Source organism: Chrysoperla carnea, chromosome 2, assembly GCF_905475395.1.
Source record: "Chrysoperla carnea chromosome 2, inChrCarn1.1, whole genome shotgun sequence".
NCBI lineage: Eukaryota > Metazoa > Arthropoda > Insecta > Neuroptera > Chrysopidae > Chrysoperla > Chrysoperla carnea.
In genome coordinates, this window is record NC_058338.1 from 40,602,460 (window position 1) to 40,626,749 (window position 24,290).

Below are 24,290 nucleotides of genomic sequence, written 5' to 3' on the forward strand. Positions count from 1 at the left end.
ATCAAGTCGTGTCCATTATGAGGTCCTTTGGGCAATATGCGTACACATTACATGTATAAAAATTAATGACAAATTTGTTTTATTTTAATTTTCATGATTCAAATTTTCAATTAAAATAATTAACTAAACTGTTTATTTTTAAATAAATAGTATTTATAAATCTATCCATATGTATAATGTGATGCCTCTATGCAATAAAGTTTAGAGTGACCACTAAAATTTGAAGCCATTTTAGAGTTTAATTATTTGCAGCAAGTTAGAAATTTTGGTAAGCACAGACGAACGACACTCTGATGATCCAAATACGCGATGATAATTGAGAAACATGTGGAGTTCCGCCAATTTTTCTTTGTACCATCAGTATAAGATTGATCAATATCCGTTTCTTGTTTTACATAGTAAGCGCTTTATGGCCAGCACTCGTTAAAACGTTCTTTGCCGCCTGACACCCTAAAAATTTCAATTTTCAACGCAAAACCTGTTCTGTTAACTATAAAATAATCAAAATTTTGAAATTACTTTTGTAACCAAACTAGATCAAAAATAAGTTGTGGCATAATAAAAATTTGATGCATCAAAATATTAGATTGACCGAAATCGTCAAACTTTTTTTCATTGTCAAGCTTAAAAAACTTCCTACTTATGCTGCAAATTTCATTTACCGCACATTTAATAATGGAGTCATGAAAACAATACGATCTATTGAAACTATACATCCCATTTATGTATTTGTAATAATATGGTAAGACTAGAAAAATTTTCTATTGAAGAATCTTAACAATTTTTAAGAAAATTTATATTAACGTCTGGTAAAATTTATCTTCGAAGGAAATTTGACTAAAATTTAAACTAAAGTTGAAATTTTAAACAATATCTTGCAACAAAAATTTTCCCTACTCAATAACATATAACTAACTGTGCTTGCTAAGAATTACTAATTGAAACAAGACCACATAATCTAAATTTAAGTAATAATCAATATAAATACCCACGGTCTTTTATTAAATACTAAAGTGATTCACACCCGCTTCGTTGGGTTTTAAAGTAAAGATTGATAAAAATTGCCCTCGCTTAACCCTTTTCTATAACACTCGTAATAATGGTAGGGATTTTTTTTTTTTAACACAGGTAAAATATATGTATGGTTTTCTATTTTTTTAAATGTATAATAGTCGTAATTATTCATTGAGTATAGCACAAAAGATGACCGTGAAGTATTTTATATTGACTATTTTTAAAGAAATATGTAATTTATGATAATGTCAAATGACTACTTTTACAGAAATCTGTAATTTATGGTAATGTCAAATTAAATTAATTTTTAATTTTTTTATATTTTTTATTAATATATGTTTATAAATTATATTTCATGTATTATTCTGAAGTATGACCTATATTGCTGTACAGTTTCATTAAAAACCATTCGCTAGTTTAAGCATGAAAGCGTAACAAACAAAAAAACAAACAAACAAACAAACATGCTTACTTTTGAATTTATAATATATAGAGATAGAGATAAATTCACGTAACTGGAATCTGGAATTTCTTATAAAACACTGCATATGAAAATTAGTACATAATTTTTTTTTTAATTGGTTCGTATTACTTATATTTTAAGTTCCATAAGCCGAATTACTAACACCTAAAAGAAAAGAAATTTAAATATATACTTCACATTATTTACCAACAATTTTTATTCTAAAATATTCAATAAAACTTCCACTGAATAATTTAGTCAGTTAAAATAAATCACTCAACATTTATATTTAAATCTCAATTTTTATCTAAAAATGTAAATTTGTAACATTTAATCCAGTAGCTGGAATAATAAACACCCTCATAAATGAATGCATGCAACCCTTAATAAACTAAAATAAATCACAATTCAAACGTTGACTTTTATAATTAACTTTGAAAAAAAAAAATTACAAAGTGTGTCAGATTTAACTCAAGAAACGTTTGTTTCGTATTCGAGATACAGCTTGTTAATTTGATTTTTAAATGAAAAATTTTACAATAAACCATGCCTTTTTTCACGCTTTAATTAGCTATGTATCTATGTATCTATATAACGGAATCTTTGAAGCGGATTTTCACCCACTTCAAAACTTCGGATAATGAATTGAAACTATGCAGAATTATCAAGGATCGAACAATACAATTATTTAATAGGTTTGCCCGAATATCTTCAGGATTAACGAGGAAATAAAAAGTCTTTGATGGTGGAAGCGCAGAAAACAATCCATAATATTAATAATTACTGTAGTTTTCTTAATACACCACCTTTCATTTTGATTTATATAACTAAAGCTTTCCTCCTCTAAAAATCATCGTCAAATTAAGCCACTTATTTAGTAACTACATTATAACTACAAAGATACCATATTTTGTGTAAATGAGTTGTTTTTAAAAAATTAAAAAAAAAAACAAGTGAAAACAAACAATTGACTGAGTTAACTGTTGAAATAGCATGTATAAACAGTGTTGATTACTCTATCACATTACACATACATATATGTCACACATATATAACTGATATACCAATATAATACTACAATTTGCGCATAATATGTGCTCTCACGGTTAAACAGTGGTGTTTACGAAAAAATGTTTCAAACAAAAGTTGTTTATTTTTTATAAAAAACATTTTTTACATTTAAACTTTTGTTCTATCTCTAACGGTTTATCAATTGACCTATCAATCAATTGACCTATGTTGCTCACTTACGAACTCGACCTCAATTTTTACGTCCTCAGCATGCTATAAAAATTTTAGCTTGATATCTCTTTTCGTTTTTTAGTAATCGTGATGACAGACGGACAGATGAAAGACGACAGACGAGCAACCGGAAATGGACTAATTAGGTGATTTTATGAACACGTTTATCAAAATTTGGTTCATAGCATCAATATTTTTAAGCAATACAAACTTGAGACTAAACTTAATTTACCTTGGTATATTTTATGGACATAGTATACAAATTTTATTTAATTTGATTGTGAGTCTCGAAAACGACACTTCATAAGCATAAATATACAAACTCATATGCACTTTTTATTTTTAGTTATACCGTGTATTCAATATTCTCAATTTACACAATGCCTGTGACACTTTGTATAAGCATATAATATAGATTTCCTAAAAATCAAATTTATTTGTACAAGCTCCAAGAGCATATAAACATTTCTCACACATCCAAAATCCCAACATAAATTTAACCCTTAAAAAAATACGAGAAAATATGTATGTATTACACCCTCATGTTACAGCCCTTTTATAAATTCTATAGTATAATGAAATTCAAACAGAAATTCATTTTTGTCTAGGTTATTTGTGGTTATATTTTCTATGATTCAACCATGCTGACGGAAATTACTTATTCTTGGAAATGAAAAATTTCACGCACATCATTGTTTCTAATCTTTATTTATTTATACTATATCCGATTACATTCAATTTAATTTTTGATGTGGGTGGAGTCGGTTACTTCGTTATTATCCAAGCGACGTCAGTGATATCAATTTACGGCCGATTTATTAGAATTGATCAGACTGTCGCTGCCTGAATTCGAACCTGCAAACTAAGTCTAAGTAGTCAAACTAAAATTCAATTGCGCCTTAACTTGCACGGCCCCTCAAAATCATTTTGATTAAAATACAGTTCAATAATTTGTTTACATAGTTCAACATTACATGTAATGCTGCTTGATCATTTTGCCAATATTATCAATGTCGTACTTCCCAAAAAAATGCATAAAAATACTCATGATATTTCATACACAATTCGTTTAATTTAAGTTTGGGGATTGTACAGTCTTAATGGAGGACCCTTTACATGGATTCGCTCTTCCATTGACTATCAAAAAAACATACATAGAATACACATTTTCACACATATTCACCCTGTACATAACATTATCCTTACAATTTTATTAATTGCTGTGAAAAAAGTTTCAGTTAAATTCATTTAGACAAATTAAATTCCATTGAAATTAATTTCACTTCAGGTTTTTTACCAAAATGTTTTCAAACGTATTGTATCCTACGCTTTGAAATGTTTACAATGTGTAACACTAACTACTCTGTTATATAATAGTCCTCTGGTGATACTAAAAAAACATGAATGATAAACAAAAAATCATTTTTGTATCATAGGAGGATTCATTCAACCGCGTTGTTGCAGTCAAATAAATTTTTTTTAAACAATTCGTAGCGCAGGAGCTGCGTTAGCTAAGCAAATTGACTCAGAGATTGAAAAAAAAAAACATACTTTTCTTAAAATCGAACATTGCATTTTTAATTTTTCAAGAATTTTTATTTCGAAAACTAAGCGTCTATATAAGCGTCAATTTCCGATTGTCCGTCGGCCTGTCTCCCCACCTGTCCGTCTGTGTACACGATAACTCAAAAACGACAACAGATATCAAGCTGAAATTGAGTGAGGGCGCAAATTGGATAGAATATATTCTATGGGAATATAAGTTATGTATATATGTGTAATGTGACAGTGTAATCAACACTGTCTATACATGGTATTTGAACAATTAACTCAGTCAATTGTTTGTTACCATTTTTTTTTTTTTTTAAGTTATATATTACATATAATTTTTTTTATAGACACATACAAAGAATGGTTTTTTAATATATTTTAATTATATACAACTTTTTCACTTGGAAATTTAAAAAAAGTTGCTAAAACGTAAAATAATATATTTTATTATTCATTCTCATAAATATTTGCGGTATTTATTTTAACTTCAATTGTTTAACTTTTAATAATAGTATATGCAGTCGACGAGTCCATATTTAGTGAATTTTGTAATTGCATTATGTATGTATTCAAAGCTTAATAATATAACTAATTTTAACGAAACTTATTTTTTCAACCAACTATAGATTCACTTAAATGTAAAACATCAAGTATGTCTCATTAATTTATTTTACAAAAGTTTTGTTCGTAGTTTATAAAATATCCTTGAAAAATTTTTTGAAATAATTACAATAGTATTTATATTCAAAAATTCATCAAAAACGATTTAAGTGGCGGCGGTAAAGAATTCAAACAATAATAAATATAAAAATCATAGATTCCATTGTCAAAATCATATTAGCATACAGAAGAAACGCCTTAAAATATTTAAATGAAACTTCCTTGACATATGAAGTTATTATCTGAAAACTAGAGTCATTTGGTGGAGCAAAAAAAAAGCGATCAAAATACTTTACCATTTTAAATTTATGTACACACACCCAAAACAATAAAATTTTCTCAACCCGATAGAAAAAAGAATTAATAAAGACAAAAAAAAAAGTAAAAACGTGCAGTAAAACGTTTTACAATTAGAGAATGAAAAACAAACAAAACGGCACACCTTCTTTAAAAACTATATAATTTATAATTGATTGTAATCAGGATGCTTATATTGTTTTTAACTATGAGAAAAAATGGTACAAAGGCGTAGTATTTTCATTTATTTATTTTATTCTAATAATAGTCTTCATAAATCTTGAATGAGATAGGTTAAGCGTTTTCGATTAATAGTCTTGATGGCAAAAAATAAAATCTTGTTTATATTGGTTCCATTTAATAACAAAATTTATGTAGAAAAAGCCTATTTCTTTGTAGTCCAACCCCAAAAATTTAATGTTTGGACTTCGAAATATTTAAAATGCCCCTTGGAGAGATTTTTTAGTAAAGTAAAGAGAGTAATAACTAAATTCTAATAATGTTCTTATATTTTATAAAGGTTTAAAATAACCTCAAAAGAGGAACGGAAATAACGTTGGCTAATAATAGTTTGAAAGCCACAATTTACAGTTAGTTGGCTCAAGAAATCCAAACGAATTTAATGCTAATAAATTTAAACGCAGAGGCCAAACCGTTGATGGATTTTTCAATATTTTTGTCAAATGCAATTTTTCTGACTTGCTTGATCCAATTTTTTTTTAAATACTGCGTTGGCTCAACAAATTCCCTTAGAGATTGAACATTTTTTTTCTTAAAATCAAATATTGCATTTTTATTTTTCCAAGAATTTTATTTCAAAAACTAAGCGTCTAGAGAAAAAATTACAAAAGTACTTTTTTGCTTAAAACTGATCAAAAAATACAAAATTTTGTACGTTGCGCAAAATTTTAAATGGTAATAATCGGAAAATATGCAAATGATAATAATTAATCAGTATATGAATAATTACTTGAGAATGCAAATTGTATGAATTCATTAATTGGTTTTTATAATTATTTATTTCTTCGAATCAGCATAAATCAGCAAGTAATTGTTCAAATGTCACATTTTTAATACATAAACTAATGTTATAGCCTATAAAATTCAAGATCAATCAATCTTATTGGGTTAGGTTCATACAACATATCGATGAGTCACACCTAAAGATTTTAATCTTGCCACAATGCGAGTGCACAACAAAAATAGGTTATATATTAATTAAAGAAATATTACAACTAGCTTATACGAGAGTTTACTACATTAGTTATTGAGACCGATAAAGAATGCATTAAGAAAATAAACTTTTGATCACAACGGATTTTGTGCTGGGGTTGAACACAAGAAGTTTTAATCGCAAGATTTACATTTTTCACAAGGATATTTTTAAATTGAAATATTACAAAGACAGCCTCAAACATCAATATACAACTATATTTTAAGTGTGCAAAACTAAAAGCTCAGTAGAATAAAGTAGGAAACAACACAGGTTGTTTGCCGAGCATACCAACTAGACTCCAATTAGGTATGATTGTACATCTTTACAAACATAAAAGTTTCTTTTTCCGGATAAAATACAAAAGTTTACTATTATGTTCATAATAAATTAGCTAATCCCTAAAAATTATAAATGCGAAAATATAAATTATACATCAGAATAACACATGAGCTATAATTTATAAAGATATGTATATATTTTTTTTAATTAAAAAAAAAAAAAAATTTCATAAATCAGGGTGATGGAGACAAATTATGGACATCTGTCAACCAAGGCTATCACACATACTTTTTACATTTAGAAAAATTGAAAACTGATTTTGACATTTCATAAAACATGAAAGATACAATTAATGGGCTATTCCATTCTTATGCCACTTCTAACGCAATAAAAAGAAATTTTCATTTTTTCACTTTTAAAATATCTGGCCAGTTATTTTTGGACAAAAACGTGAGCGTGGCCGCGAGTTCAAGCTAGTATGAACATACATACCACAGACACAATGCCATTTATTATTCATTTATATTTATTAGGTAGACGACGCAATAATTGTAAATGAAAGGCGTCGATTTAATATCTAACCATAAGTGTTAGTTTAATTTCAAACATAAATAATCCTTCAATCAAATTTTAATATTTAAAATAAGGTTATAAGTAGATTTGTGCCCATGCAGATAATATTATTAAAATTTAATAATCAAATCATAATTTTAGTGTGACTAGATGTCAAGGTTATTATTTAATTTTGATATATATTCATTGTTAGTTATTATTTAATATGTTAATCGATGTTTATTAAACAAACTGGTTCGTTTATTATTATATTATTATTATATATTATAGAACAATATACAACGTAAGCTCCAATCAGCAATTAATATAAAGTTATTATTATTTATAAATAATTGACATTAGTTTGTTATTAAATATCCTATTATGATTCAGGTTATTCGATTTATCCATTTTAAATAAAACAATACTAGTATTCTTGGCTTGTGATTCATCATAAGCATTCATAGAGCGTCAAATAAACCATGAATTTGAATTGGGGCTACGAACCTGGAATCATCTGTCGTGGATATTATAAGAGATAACAAAGTCACCATCCTCCACTTGTCTCCCAGAGCGAGGTTGGCTTAAAATAAGGTTATCTGCATGATACTTTCAAATAAATAAACTAATAGTATTGTTCATGACAATGCAATTTTACCAAAAATTACTAAAACAACTTTTTGTGATTAGAGCATTTTTCTTTTTTTTAACGACGAGGATCTGATTCCGCTTAAAAAATGGGAATTTCCACTTAAGATTTTAACGTGGATGAACGTGGAAAATCGTCTTTCATTTCGGACAGATTTTTAAAAAATATTCGAAGCGTTTTTTTTTTTCGGTTTTCAAAACAACGTCTATTTCTCGGGTTCTTCGACTGTTGCCAGGCTTATTGAAAACCCTATATAGAAAAATTATAAATTTACAAACATTTTCAAAAGAAAAATCGAATATTTCTATATTTAGAACTTTAGTACAATTTTTGAGAAAAAATTTTGAAAATTTGAAGTAGAATCCTCAGTTGGACCTCATATTTCCTATCTCTATTTACTTGAAATCCGGACATTAAATACACAGTCACTCTTTTTCCCTATATATTATTAATGTGAAAGTAAGGATGTTTGTTTCTTTGTTTGTACAACAATATAGCAAATACAAAAGAATGAAAACACATGAGCTATAATTTTTTAAGATCTATTAAAAAAAAAACATTTTAAAGGCATTTTACTGCTCCATCTATGATAATCATTTTAAACCATAAATCCAAGTTTTCAGTAAAAATTTATAATAGAAAATGTCAAAAAAATCATGGCTTTCTTTCTGATGTACTCATTGAACTATGACAATTTTACACTTTGAAAAATGAAAAATTGTGCAAATACTTAAGCTGTGTAAATCAATCCCTTCGAGTGTTATGGAAGAGGGAAAAGTGAGATCAAGAGAGGTGGAGGCTATAAAGCGGTGGATTTTTCTTTTAATTACAGTGAAGCGGGTGGCTATTAAATAAAGCTAGTAAATCTTAAATATTTCAAATTTTTTTTTCTTTTCATTAACATTCATTAACAATGAATCGAGCGAGTAACCTTCACTAATCCATTATATGAAATTTCAACAAATTTCACTAACCTTTTCTACTAGAATTAAACATTATTATTTTACTTGTTATAGTAATTATAATTGTAATAATAATCAGAAATGATTTGTTTAAACTCGTTTGTGTGGTTTGGTTTTATTATTATTATTGGTTCTTTATTATATTCTTATTTGTTGTGTCTTTGTTGTGAAAAATATTATTAATAGATTTTTTTTAACCTTGCATTTGAAATTAGTTTAGTTTTATAGGTTAAGGTTTTGAAGTATACATATATATAAATATATAAAGATTGTAATTATTATAATCTAGTTTAAATTTTTATATAAAATTCAATTTTATGCACATTTTTACATTAATTACGTCATATTCGTACTTAGATTTTGAAATAATTTCAATTATTTTGTTGTGTATTCTCTATGCTTATATACTTCAAAATAATATTAATAAAAATAATATTATTAATATTAATAATGATATGCTGTATTATTTTTAATATCATTTTATAGTTTTATGTGGTTTTTTATTGTTTTCATGCCTAAAAATATAATTGGAAAAAAAAAATTTTTTTAAAACTAGAATAAGAGTTATAAAAAAAGGTCACATGATAAACGAGCTCTTGTCAAACATAGAATGTTTTAGTACAAAATTAACAAAATTACTCAAGCGAAATCTAAATCAATCTTGAATCAATGACATTAGTTTTTAAAGGCTTATTTCATATAAAAAGCATAATTACGTTACGATACAAGCCTAAAAAAAATGCTATTACCCTAGGAGACACTTTTAATGCTGTTTACTCGGTTAGATGATTTCATATTTTTATCCCACTTCAAACAAAAAAGGAGGAGGTTCTCAATTCGACTGCATTTTTTTAAATGTTGATTCTTTTTCTATTTGCAAGCTGGTGCTTTTCATTTTACTGGTGATTTTCTCCAGTTCTGACAATGGTATCCATGAGAAAACCATATGAGTCTGAATTTGCATTGAGTATGTGCGCGACCAATGGACGAATAACTCAACATCACGCCAATCAATCTCGAGGGTTCTTTTTTTAGTGAAAAATTAGTTAGTGTAGGTACTTCAGATTCACTAAAAGTCACAAAATAAAAAAACAAAAAGAAACCCGACTTCAAAAAAAAACAACTATTCCAAAACAAATTGATATACCTACACTAAAAAATATAACAAAAAAGGTAATTACAATTATTGTTATTTTTGGATTCCGTATCAGCCAAAGAAACAACTTTTTAATGAAAACGTGAATTATATACTCCAAATTAATATATCACACAAAATTGACCGTATTATTATATGCCTGAGAAAGATTTTTGCCCCTAATCAGCTTTGGATGCATTTTTGCTCTCATTTTTGATTTTTGAAATCTAAGTTTATTTATTAATGTATATTTTCACGCAAATATTTGAAATAATGAGGTGAAATTTTGAAACACCATTAATATGAACCAATAGAAAATAAGATTTTAAAGGATCGAAAATTCGTAAATTTTCGTTAAGTTGCGCTTATACTCTTTGGAATCTAAAAGAATAAAACTAGAAAAAGATTTTACCTTGAGTTTTATCAATGTTATAAATATTTGACAATTTCTAAGAAATAAATAGAACCATTTCAGTCGAACATTCAGTTTTCGTAAGTTTGAAGATTATAACCTGAACGTTTATTAAATTCTAGTTATAATATCTTAAATTCTAAACAAAGTATCCAATAAAATTGTCAATTGTATTTTGTTAAGAAGTCGCTATTTTGTCATATAAATGGCCCAAGCTTGTAACCGACTATATCATTTTTTTTCTACTTAGCAGCAAGAATGAATGATTTATTTATGATGAGATCATCAGTAAGAAGTATCTTAAGTACTAAAATTAGTTGTAGCTGGTAACAAAACGTTTACTGTAGTAAGTAACAACAAAATTGAATATATTAATAAACATTATTCATAACAATAACTATTTAACAAACATGAATCTAGACAAATAAAACAATTTGTTATTCATGTAGATTGTAAATCATAAATTCTATATTCTACGTACATGAATATGATCCTAGATACATGATTTTGTATGTGCTATGTGTTTCACTTAAATTTGCGAGAAATAACAATAAACAAGCTAGCCCAGGACTTTGATAACTATGTCTTTGTCAGTTTTAACATTGCCAGATTTGTTTTTATACGATTATCTCTAGTTACTAGTTACTAATTTTGTTGCTCTACAGATTTTTCCCCAAAATACCGCTTTGTTTTGGTTTTTAACAAATTACACAGGCAAAATGGTTTACAATGATATTACAGAGAAAAACAATATTGTGGCTCTTTTTTGGTTATACAAAACGATTATTTTTAGAACTTATACAGATATTTTTTGGACAGCAAGAACCTTTTTGGCCGATCATTTTTAGTATTTCGTATCATTGAGAAATCGTCATTATTTTAAAGAATCAAATCTATTTTATGAAGTCCTGCTGTTATAACTTGGTCACCTTGCACATTATCCTGGTCATCCTTACTTATATTATAAATGCGAAAGTAACTCGACCTGTTTGTATGTATATATGTATGTTACGCAATCACGCCTACAAGCATGGTCAAAAGAAAGGACAAAGGCTACTTTTAAATGAAAAAAGGGAATGTAAGCTGTTGAAATAGGGGTTGGAAGTGGTGTGCTTCGAAAAATAAAATAGTTCTCCATCAATTAAGCCCAAGCTTTGACACTATATACAACCAGCTTCAAGGATTAATTTTGTCTCTTTTTAATCTTCAGGAAGGGGGTGGAAAAGTGAGGCTTGAAGATGCCGATGAATAATCTAATATTTTCAAATATACCCAAGTGTGGTGTCAAATAAAAGAGCATGACGGTACATTACAAAACTGTTACCCTGAATTGTTCACCCCGAGGAGGGTTGAAAGCAAAAATGAATGATAGAATATTTTCAAATATACCTAAATCTGATATCAATTAAAAGGGCATCATGTGTACATAAAAAGTTACATGTAAGTCAGTTCAGCCGTTTAAAAGTTGAACTCTTTAATTAGGGTATGAATAAGGCCACAGCCTTCAAGATATAGATTTAGATGCTAGATACTTAATTGATTTGAAAAATTATTTCACGTATAAAAAGCTTCATAATCCGCGAGTGACGTGAACTGTTACTTAGAACAAAAAACTTAGGGTTCCGCACGAAAATAATAATATCGACGAAATTTTAAACAAGAAGAGGGTAAGAGGCATATGAATCAATGTTTATAACACAATAATCGTTGTTTTTAGTTTCTTAGTGAAGCGGATAGTTCACAGCTAGTAATAGTATAAATTAGTATGGTCTTCAATTCTAGTAACATTACATTTTACTCGCATCTACATCTTGGACACTCCACACTATGGCAAAAAGAACTCACATAATAACTTCTGTAAACTATTTCGCACTATAAGTGCTTGAATTTTTCTTTGAGTTGTATTTTTTATGCTGTTTTAAATATTAGTTAATAATAAAAACTAAAATATATACATAAATTTAAAAATGTATAAATATATAAATATAAATATAAAAATACACTCAAATGACTAGTAACTGACATTAAAATGTTTCATATTCATGAAATATATAGAGAGACATTAGAATAATAATAATAATAATAATAATAAACACGTGAATTACATAGCTCCAGCACTAAGGTCATATTTTCCCTTTATTAGGTGCTTCTTATTATAAGATGCTTTTAATTTTCGTTTTTTTCCCTTCATATTTTGGGGTCTGAATAAAAAGCGGAGAGGAGAAGTTAAGACCCTAAAAATTCATTTCTTAGACCCACAATTAGCCTGAAGAAGTTAAAATTCATAATATTTAATTAAAGAGAATTGAAAAAAATACACTCGAACCAGGACTCGAACCCGGACTTCTTGGATTCATAACAAGCGCCCTACCAATTGGGCCATTCGAGCTCTCGACACTTTTTTTATTCAATTCTCTTTAATTAAGATTACTGGAGAAGATATTTGCCAATATTTAGTTTGCGCTGTATGTATCATATTAAAATCGTCAATTAGAATCGAGAGACTTTGACGTAAATAAATATCATATACATTATAAAAAGTAAACAACACAAAAAATAATCATAATATTTATTTGAATTTAAAAAGGAGGAAGACTGTCAAGGGCTTAAGTAGTTAACAAAACACTTTCATTGAAGTAAATCAACTTCTACTAATTCATTCCTGAAATAATTTTAATCGTGTCTTGGAGCTACAAAAAGAACAACTAACGCACTCCCAGCCCCTAATGTTGATAAGTCTATTTTTTCGAGGAAAATTTGACTAATAATATAATATTACAACAATGTTATTACAACAAAGCGTCACTCACAATAGAATTCATATTTCAAAGGTTATATTTGGTTTGGTTTATAGAATGGTATGTTGTTTTGTGTTGTGTTGTGTTTGGTAATAGAAATCAAAATAACAAAAAGTATATTAAATATGTCATTTGCAACACAAACGGTATACAAATAAAATCAAAAATTTCACGCGTACCTGTGTAGGTATGTACAGGATGTACGAAAAATAACATATAATAATAATTTTTGGGTCTATGTAGGTACTGAGTATTAATTTGAAAAATAATTTATCTGCCAAATTCAAATTCTGCATAGTGGACACACATTCGATTATCAGTTATTATTAATGTATCGACTCTAAGAATTAACTATACAACAATTAGTAATGTAAGGAATTTAATGATACACCGCTTAATCCCTTACACTTAAGGTAGTACCAGCATGAAATCACTTTTCGACAGATTTGGCCGAATTTTTTTTCTCGGGTTTATAATAGCTTTATTTATGAATTCCTAAAATTTCATAATTTTTGACCGTTTAGATCGCGAGATATTTAAAGACAAAGTTCGCGATTTTGAGGGTCATGTCCCATTTAAAGCATGTAAAATGTCCGGTCTCTCCAACTATTTTTTATGATATTATTATATATTGAAGAAAAAGTATAAAAAATGTTTATACAATACAATTCTAAAAAAAAAATTTAGAAATTAATTTTCACTTTCGAGATATTAATTTTGACGTAAATTGATCGAAATTGGGACGTTGGCATAATTATTTCCCATTTTAAACGGTCAAAATTTCTGAAACTTTGGGAATTAATAGTAAGCATTACTAAATTCTTAAATTTAATTTTTCGTTAAATTCTGTCGAAAAAAAAATTGTACCATTGCTTTAACATAGAAACTGCAAATACCATGCTGGAACTACGTTAAATCGTGAGCATATAATTAAGAGAAATTTCCATGACTCTGTTTGTCTAAGAATTAACATTTAAAAAAATTAAAAAAAAAAAAAGAAAACCGACTTCAAAAGGAAAACTTTTACAAAACAAATTAATATGCATTAAAAAGTAAAAAAATAACGATAAAATAATGTAGTTAAAATTATTGTTACTTTTGAAGTCGATGTCAGCTAGAAACAACCCTGACAGAACAGGTTGCTACACTAGCTTGGCTGACAACGACTTCAAAAATAACAATAATTTTAACTACATTATATTGTCGTTATTTTTTTTTTATTTAGTTTTTTATTTTTATTTTATGATTTTTAGTGAATCTGAAGTACACAAACTAATTTGTCACTAAAAAAAGAACCATCGAAATCGGTTGACATGATATTGAGTTATTCGTTCTCTTGTCGTGCATATTTAATGCAAATTTATATACTTTTATTGATTTCTTATGAATGTCGTTGTCAGAACTGGACCAAAACGAAATTGGACCACACGGGCAGCACCAGCTTTCAAATAGATAAAGAATCATCAAAATCGGTTCACCCAGTCGAAAGTTCTGAGGTAACAAAAATACAGTCGAATTGAGAACCTCCTTTTTTTGTTTGCAGTCAGTTAAAAATCAGTTTCGTTGATGAACGTAATGTTGAATTTATGGAAATTGGTATTTCAAACTGCGTTTAATTTTTCAATCCTGCGTAGATTTATATAATAATAATGATAATTTTTCAAAACTTTAGAAAATGTTATAACATTGACATAAAACCAATGATACTTTCAAGAATGTCATTATAAAAAAAAATCACGGTTTTTAAGGGTTAAAATGGAAAAATAATAAAATATATACTAAAACAGGGTACAAAGAGATAATTTTATATATCCATAAGAAATTTTCTAAATCAGGATATTTTAATTATACCCATAAATATATAATAATTACAAGGCATTGATATATTCAGGATCAGAGGTTGTAAAGACATGAAAGTATAATCATCGAACCATCATCCTTGGAATAAAAATGAATAAATTAAATTAATAATAAATATTGCATAAATAATTTATAATAATTTATATAGGATTATTCATATATAAAATACCTATAGATATAAATTGAATAAAGTTTATTTTATTTGTATGCAAGATTATATTTATTTATTTAAAAAAAAAAAAAATGTTAATAAGGACATGGACAATGTATCTTTAATAACAATGTTTAATTGTATAAAAAGATGTTTTCATTTGTAAATATGTTATAATAAACGCATCCATTGTGGATAAAAAAACGTCGGCTATGTACACACTTCTATAATTATTCGAGGTGAGCAGATCAAAACTTTGCATCACGTGTGGAAATATCGATTATTGTTTATTTTCAGTTTTCACAAAATTTAGGTGTTTCATCATTTATATTTAATAATATTGCCTATGTTTTGAAATATTAATAGTATTTGTGTAAGAATATAAGCAATATTGATTGTGATTTAAAATATGTCAAAACTCAAATTAATAGTTTAATAAATATATATAGAATGTGCTAGTGGGTAAATTAAACACAAAAGACTAAAAAATTTAAACTAAAAATACTTCCCTATATATTATAAATGTGAAAGAAAGGATGTTTGTTTGCTTGTTTATTTGTTTGTTACGCTTTCACGCCAAAACTAGCGAATGGTTTTTAATGAAACTGTACAGCAATATATCTCATACATCACAATAACACGTGAGCTATAAATTATAAATATATAGATATTTAAAAAGAAATTAAAAATATTAAATTTAATCTACTATTTTAAATTTACTATTTTAAATTTTCACAGAAAGCTTTAATTTATGGTTCAAAATAATTTTCACAGATGGAGCAAAATAATCATAATTTTGAACTATAAATTAAATATTTCTGTAAAATTTTAAAACAGTAACTGTCAAACAAATCACGGCCACCTTTTCTGTTATACTCTGCGTAAAAAAATCCCTTCAAGTGTTATGTACGGGGGATAAGTATATAACTGACCATCAAAAAACGTCAACGTGAAGTAACGTTAAATGATTTTGTACTTTTTAATCCTTTTTAAAAACGTATACAAATAATTACTGTTTGTTAAAAATTTTTCAAAACATGGTAAAAGCGGTGGTAAGAAAAAGCAATTTAGTGACAAAATAGTATTAACATCTAATAAAAATTTTGTACCTCAATTTTCAACATTCCACCTCACCGGGAAATACATTAATTGTCAAAAAGAAGAATTTTTCCAAACACACTTATATGTGTGTTAAGAAACATGTGACAAAAAAATATCTGAAAATATTTCAGTTTTTCATTTGCTTATTTCGTTATTTTGAGTAACTTTTTTCAGTACTAATATAAATACTTAAAAAAGATTCCTCAACTAAGGATAGATGGTGTGTACATTGCCTAACAAGTCTATTATGTGTGGTATTAAATGAAGTTGACGTATATTGAAATTATTGATTCTGTGATCATCTAAGATGTATACACTATTATAACTATTTGTTTACATTCATTGAATTTGAATTATTATAATTTTATTGATTATTACAAAACAAAAACAATTTCAGAATATTTCAATATGTAATCAATTTTAGAAACGTATGAAAAAGTTTGCATAAAATTACAAAAAATAGGCATTTAAAATTTTCGTATTATTTTATATATCAATGTAAATGTACAAATTGAGCCCTACCTCAAATAGGTAAGACTATATTTAATAAAAACTGCGTAGAAAACTAGCATTGATATCACTTATTTGGTTAAATAAATCTATGACAATTGTATAGTGAACTAGAGTGGGTTTAAAGATAAAGATTGATAAAGATTGCTCTCGCTTATCCCCTTTCTATAACACTCGAAGGATTGTTATACACTGGTAAAATATATGTATGGTTTTCTATTTTTTTAAATATATAATAGTCGTAATTATTCATTGAGTATATCAGAAAAAATGGCCGTGAAATATTTAGGATTGACTATTTTTACAGAAATCTGTAATTTATGGCAATGTTAAATGACTACTTTTACAGAAATCTGTAATTTATGGTAATGTCAAATTTAATTAATGAAATTTTTTTTTTTGGTAATATATCTTTATAAATTATATCTCATGTGTTATTATGAAGTATGAGCTATGTTGCTGTACAGTTTCATTAAAAGCCATTCGGTAGTTTTAGCGTGAAAGCGTAACAAAAAAACAAACAAACATGCTTACTTTCGCATTCATAATATATAGAGATTAATCATAGCAATTATGACAAGTATGGATGATTTTATTAGATTTGAAAGTATCAATCTTCTTAGATTAGTTTTATACCCAATTTTACACCGTTGGTGTTGGAATTTTGAAATATCTCTTCTAAACTGGTACATCCAAAATAAAATCAACATGTATCTCAAATTTTGTTTCAATCTTTAATGACTTAGACGGAAAAATGATCTGGGGTTATAAATTGATAGCTCATCGCAGACAATATACCGAACCGAAACAGATTGATAATCTCTTCACAATAGGGAATATTCATGTATTTTTTTTATTTCATTGTTTACACCGTAAAGTAAAAAAAATAAATACTGCTAAAAAATGCTGTATTTAAGTGTAAAAAATATTTAAAATACATAATAGTTTTGAGATTTTTAAACGCAGTGTTTTGGCGTTCTCTGTTGATGACGTATAATAATAATTTACACTTTAAAAAAAGAATTTACAACACAGAATTTACACTCGTTATCATTTGTTTTCACAAGTTTTCTAATAAAAAGTCGTAGAATAATAGAAATCAATGTAATACCATACAAAATGTTAGTAATTAATACCATACAGTATGTCACCAAATTTGACAAGCCATACTATGATGTCACGTCCGTTTAAAAATATGAATTTCCCTTTATAGAAATTTTGAATTTTTTTAACTGAATTTGTACTTTTATTAATCAATTTAAAGTAATTAAAAAGTAATCAATTACTAAAATAATGGTTTAGTTGAAATGTACAGCCAATAAAGTTACGGAAAAAGAATATTTAAACCAAATTTTAATTTCTTGAATATTCCCTATTCATATTATTACCATCCTGAGATTGTTACTTGATTAATGTACTGCTGTTACTATAATAATCGTAAGAATTTCTTATAACCAAACGTTATTGAAAAACATAAATTATTAAAAAATTTTATATAAAACAAAGCTACGAAACAAAATATGTTGTACCCATCTCAAATTTTTGAATTTAAATAAATATAAACATTAAATAGCCATGACATTATTTTAAAAATTTTTTTTTTTTTCACTTTTTATATTTATTTAAACAATAGATGGTTTTATTTAATATTATATAATTGTCACAAAATTTTGGATGATAAATATACTTTAACCTCTATGTAAGGACTTATCGGCTACATAATATAATTCCTCAGTAAAATGCTTTCTTTCGATTTTTTATAATTATACCTTAGTGGCGACATGATGGATAAGGGAGGGGTATCTTAGTAAAAGGAGCGATTTTCGTGTATTCATAAAAAGATCAAAATAAACTGCTTGTGATCCTTTTACCTTATCAACAATGTCAGTTTTCAGTATGATTCCGTGCCTTGATCCCGCGCCATTTTTGAATCATTTTGATCCATGTAGTGAGCATGCATGCGTGTTGTTTTTCCTTAAAGTTTATACTAAAGAGCGGGAATCTAATTTGATCATACGCATTCATACACAAACCAAGTCTTTTATAAATTCACTAATCTCTATATATTATAAATGCGAAAGTAAGCATGTTTGTTTGTTTGTTTGTTTCTAACGCTTTCACGCTAAAACTAGCGAATGATTTTTAATGAAACTGTACAACATTATAGCATATATATTAGAATAACACATGAGATATAATTTATAAAGATATATTAATAAAAAAAAAAAAATAACTTAAGTTGACATTACCATAAATTACAGACTTATGTAAAAATAGTCAATATAAAATATTTCACGGCCATCTTTTCTGATATACTCAATGAATAGTTACGACTATTATACATTTCAAAAATAGAAAACCATACATATAATTTAACCTGTGTAAAACAATCCTTACCATTATTTCGAATGTTATAGAATGGGCATAAGCAAGAGCAATCTTTATCAATCTTTACTTTTAAACCCAGCGAAGCGGGTGGGTATCACTCTAGTTATATATATGGAAGTAGGGTGAAAATTCATATCAATTTTTTTACGTAATTTTGTTATGTTTTGAAATATTCATAAAGGAAGTGTTATAAAAATACGTTTTTTTTTTTTTAAATATTTGTATGAAATAGTCTTTTGTTTCATGAATGTATTGTTTGGGAGACAAAATAAACAAATCATAATATTATTTGTAATTTTAATGCCTATTTTGCTATTCCCTGATTTATTTAAATAGGAAACCCATAAATAAAAATGGATAGTCTTTAGACTATTAGCAAAGGTGTTGATTTCCATAAGTATAATCCAGCACCAATCCAGCAATATTGTCGTATTTTTCAAGTGAAAACTTCCATAGACGCATTAGACGATTTTTGGTGGGGTAAAATTTTATGTACTCACGCCTGCAATGTTACATCATCATCAACATTTTTTGCTAGGTATATCTTTAGCTATACTCATAAAATTTCAACTGGAGCACAGTGGCGTAGTGGCAGCGCAGAGGACCGACATCAAGGGCCGCCGCTAGAGCCCAGCTCAAGAATCTTGAAATTTTTTTTTTTTTTTAATTTCATAAATTGTTTTATTTAATCTATCACATATTTACATCAAATCTACCTTGATACAAAAACCAAAAATGTATTTGATCTCACGTGTTATATCGTAAATAAGCGTGTTATAAAGAGGGAGCAATGATCTGATTGTCTCGCGTATCGAGAACACCTTTCGCCAACTAAGACGGTACTTACGTGTACTCCATTTTTGAAGTGAAAGTTTTCTAATGAGAAGATTCTAGCATGTTAGTCGGCATAATTTGGATCCTCATCTCGAAAGCCATATGAATATACCACGTGACCTACATACAACGATGAAATCACAGATTCACAACTGATCACTTAAGTTAAGCAACGTTGGACACTGTCAGTCAGTACTTAGATGGGAGATCGATTAAGAATATTGTGTACTGTTACCTTATTAATAATACTAATAATTAATATCAGACAAAGCCACAGAGAAACATGGTCTGGTTTAACATGTCAATAATTCAAATTATAAAATATTAGTTATTTTCCAAAATTTTCACTTAAGCCGATAAATATTAAGTCTGACCTTCGAGTTTTTTCCACATTGTTCTAGTTTCCATCAATAAGTATATCCGACATAATTAAACACAGTTGGGATATACGTATATGACCCATACACAAATTGTCCTAAATAAAATCGTATTTATTTTGATTTATAATATGCGGTTTAAAAAAATTATTAATGGTTATATCTTTTATATTTAATTTAAATGTTTTCTATTTTACGTTAAATGACGGAACTAATTTTTTTTTTTGCACTAAAAAACATATAAATAAAAAAAAAACATTACTTTTCAAAATGACTTTTATGCACATAAATTTAATTCATTAATAATAAAAAATATTTTTATCACACATTCATACATATGTTATAATAAATATTATTTAATTAACAATTATATTACAATTTTAAATTTATTAGGAAAGCCATACTTGTTATTAATTATTAATTTACTATTTTTCACTTAGGTTTGTTAAAAAAAAATATAAAAATAAAATTAATTAAAAATAATAATCTGTGATACTTTTTTTTAACTTGAATTTTTACCTGCTTGCTTCAAAAGGAGGGTAATTATTTGTACAGTGCATGTATGCTTGCTTGTATGTTTTATTTCTTTAGTACCAAAACTATTTTAACTGTCGCAGTGATAAATGCTACACACAAATTTTACTTATCGCGAGAAATGTTCAACCTATATTTACATTTCATTGCCGGGGAAATATTTTTACACCGCTTTTCATATCTGAATGTATGTATGTGCGTTCATTCGTTTCTCGACACTTTTTCGTTTTCGATTGCTCGTGAAAAATTTACCGCACTTGTATCTTAACGAATTCATTACCACTGCTAAATAATCCAAATTACTGTCAAAATCTAAAATATTAACAAGTTAATATAATTACTTTTTAAATTTTCTATTTTTCTCAACTACTCATGACAAATTTTAAATAAAAATTATCGTTTATTTTCACATTTTAGAGGCGTTGATAAACTTTTGTACGACATATGCAGGATAACGTATTATTAATTTACTTTCTGCGATTTCCAACTCGTTCTACGCACTCGTTGCGCAAATTTCGTATGCGTACTTTAATAATGCTGTTATCTCACTTGTATTGTAAGTAACTATTTCTGGAAGAAGGTATAATAAAAGCATCTCTCATGTTTTTTTCTCATATCCTATGATGTCGAAGGTGTGGATCATAAGGGTGTATCCTTTACCGTGTTAGCTTCATGTAGAAAAAACAAAGGTGATACTATACAAGAATACAGGAATCCGTTTAATATCAACTAATATTTTTTAAATAAAAACTTTTTTTGAAACATTTTTAATGTTTAAAATCCGTAATTTAATTTGAGTATTTATTCAAATGCAGAAATTATGCTTTAAATTGATAGAAAGAAGTATTTATATGTCTCAAACAGTCAATACTTATGTGATAACATTCACTGGAAAGAAGAATATTACATCCTCTCTTCTTTATTTGGAACAAATATATGCCTTCAAATGTATGATATTAGAAGAAGAAGGAATTACTTATTTTTAACTTTTCAATAAATTTTATGCAGTCGAGTTTTTAGTTTTTTAATTAAATATTTTTATTCGATTATAGACACTCCTAAAAAATTTTATTTTTATTATATTATTAATTAACTATTGTAAAAATTGTTATTTTGCATTTTTAATTGATTTGTTTGAATTTTTTAAATTGTTTTATTTGAAATTATCAATTTTTCGTAAATAAATTATAAAAATTTTAATCTGCTGTTATTTATAATATATGTTATATCTATATAAATTATTTATTTACCTATAGGGAAAAACATAAAAGTTTATTAAAGCATTTCTAACGCATTTCTAAGTGTTCAGATTTTATTTCAGTTCATGGATGTATAATTTTTTATATACTAAAATAAGTAACAGACTGATAGTGATTACATTATGGACGAAATTCGTAGTATAAAACAATAGTTGAAAGAATCAAGAAAATTAAAACAGCAGGTTTCCATAAGCATTGCTCGCACTCGTACGGACACGTTTTTCGATCTGGCAGGAAACTTTTCGCTCTTGCTATGAAAAGTTTCGTGACTTTTGAAATGATCACCTAAAATTGGTCACTGTCTCTCCCTCTATTACATCTTCATAATTTATTTCATATCATTGGCTCAAGAAGGAACTCTATTTTGTCGAATGTTAACGATTGACAAAGATATTATAACTTTAATTTTGACATATCAGTCTTTATCAATTATAACAGAATTAACGATTCATGGAGAATATTTCTTTGAAAAAAAAAAACATTTTTATCCACGTGAATTTTCTTTTACTTTTTTTTTCAATTTTCCAACATATAATATAAAAGAAACTACTTTTCATAAATAACAGTTATCATAAATAAATTCAAAATACAAAGTATAAATTACATTGAATATTTTTTCTTGACATTAATAATAAATAAAAAAATATCATTTACTTATAATAAAAAAAAAAAAAAAAAAAAAAAAAAAAACTACTGTAAATTAAATACCAGTCAGTGTGCGTATTTATTTATTTATGTATGTGGGTGGGTCTGTAGTGTTAAAACATTTTTTATTCTCTATTTTAATAATTTGCAATAAAAATACATATAAAAAAAAGCAAAAACTTAACTAGCTTTCATTAAAATTGTATATATTAATATAAATAATCACGTTTATGAATTTCATAAATAAATTTATTACCTACCACAAAAAAAAAACCTATTATCATAATTTAATTATTCTATCTATAATTGATATCGACCAGTGTTTTTTATATTTTTTTTATGTTGTTTTAAATTGAGTCTGAATTGGTGTTTTTTTTTCTTTCTATGTGGTCTATATATTAAATCATATAAAAATATGATGATTAAAATAATAGAGTGATCATATTTTATTATTCGAATATTTTTCATTTGACATTATTATATTTGCAAACATATTATTTTGTCATTACATCCAAAAATAATGAACTCGTTTTTTGTTTTTTTAATTTTATTTGAGGTTGTTGGTGGAATAGGATATATTCCCGTAGGTTCGTCATCATATGATGTAGCTGATAAACATAGCTCTTAAAACAGTTATTTACGATACTAGTGGAATAACAGAATTATTAACGTACGCCTCCAAAAACAAAAAATTACCCTGTATTTAACCGACTTCAAACAAAAAATGATGATAGGTTTTTTTTTTTGTGGTAGGTAATCGTTTCGACTGTATTTTTTTTAAAATGTGTGTTACCCCAGAACTTTTGACTGGGTGAACCGATTTTAATGATTCTTTATCTATTTGAAAGCTGGTGCTTTCCATGTGGTCCTATTTCATTTTGGTTCAGTTTTGATAACGGCTTCCATGGGAAAACCATAAAAGTAATAATTTTCATTAAGTATGCACGACAAGCGGACGAATAACTCAATATCACGCCAACCGATTTCGATGATTTCTTTTTGAGCGACAAATTAGTTAGTGTACTTCAGATTCACTAAAATACAAAATTAAAAAAAAAACATTTTCACAAAAAAGAAACCGACTTCAAAAGAAAAACTTTCCCAAAACAAATTAATATGCACTAGAAAAAAAAAAAAAAAAAGGTAGTTAAAATTATTGTTTTTTTTGGAGTCGATGTCAGCCAAGCTAATGTAGCAAACTGTTCTGTCCGAGTTATTTCCTTGGCTGACACCGACTCCAAAAATAACAATTAACTTCATTATATTATCGTTATTTTTTTATTTCCTTTTTGTTTAAAGTTTTTTTTTACTGTTAAAAAAAGAGAAAAAAAGAAAAACGGGATTTTCTTCCTCCAAAAAGTGATATAATATTACGGGGTAATTTTCAACAAGTCGTGTAAG

At 26.8% G+C, this 24,290-nt stretch overlaps 1 long non-coding RNA gene across 1 annotated transcript in view; it reads left to right on the forward strand.

Moving 5' to 3' along the window:
* LOC123293874 overlaps window positions 1-24,290 on the forward strand; it is a 75,476-nt gene that overhangs the window by 20,675 nt on the left and 30,511 nt on the right. The gene's annotated exons all lie outside the window — the stretch shown is intronic.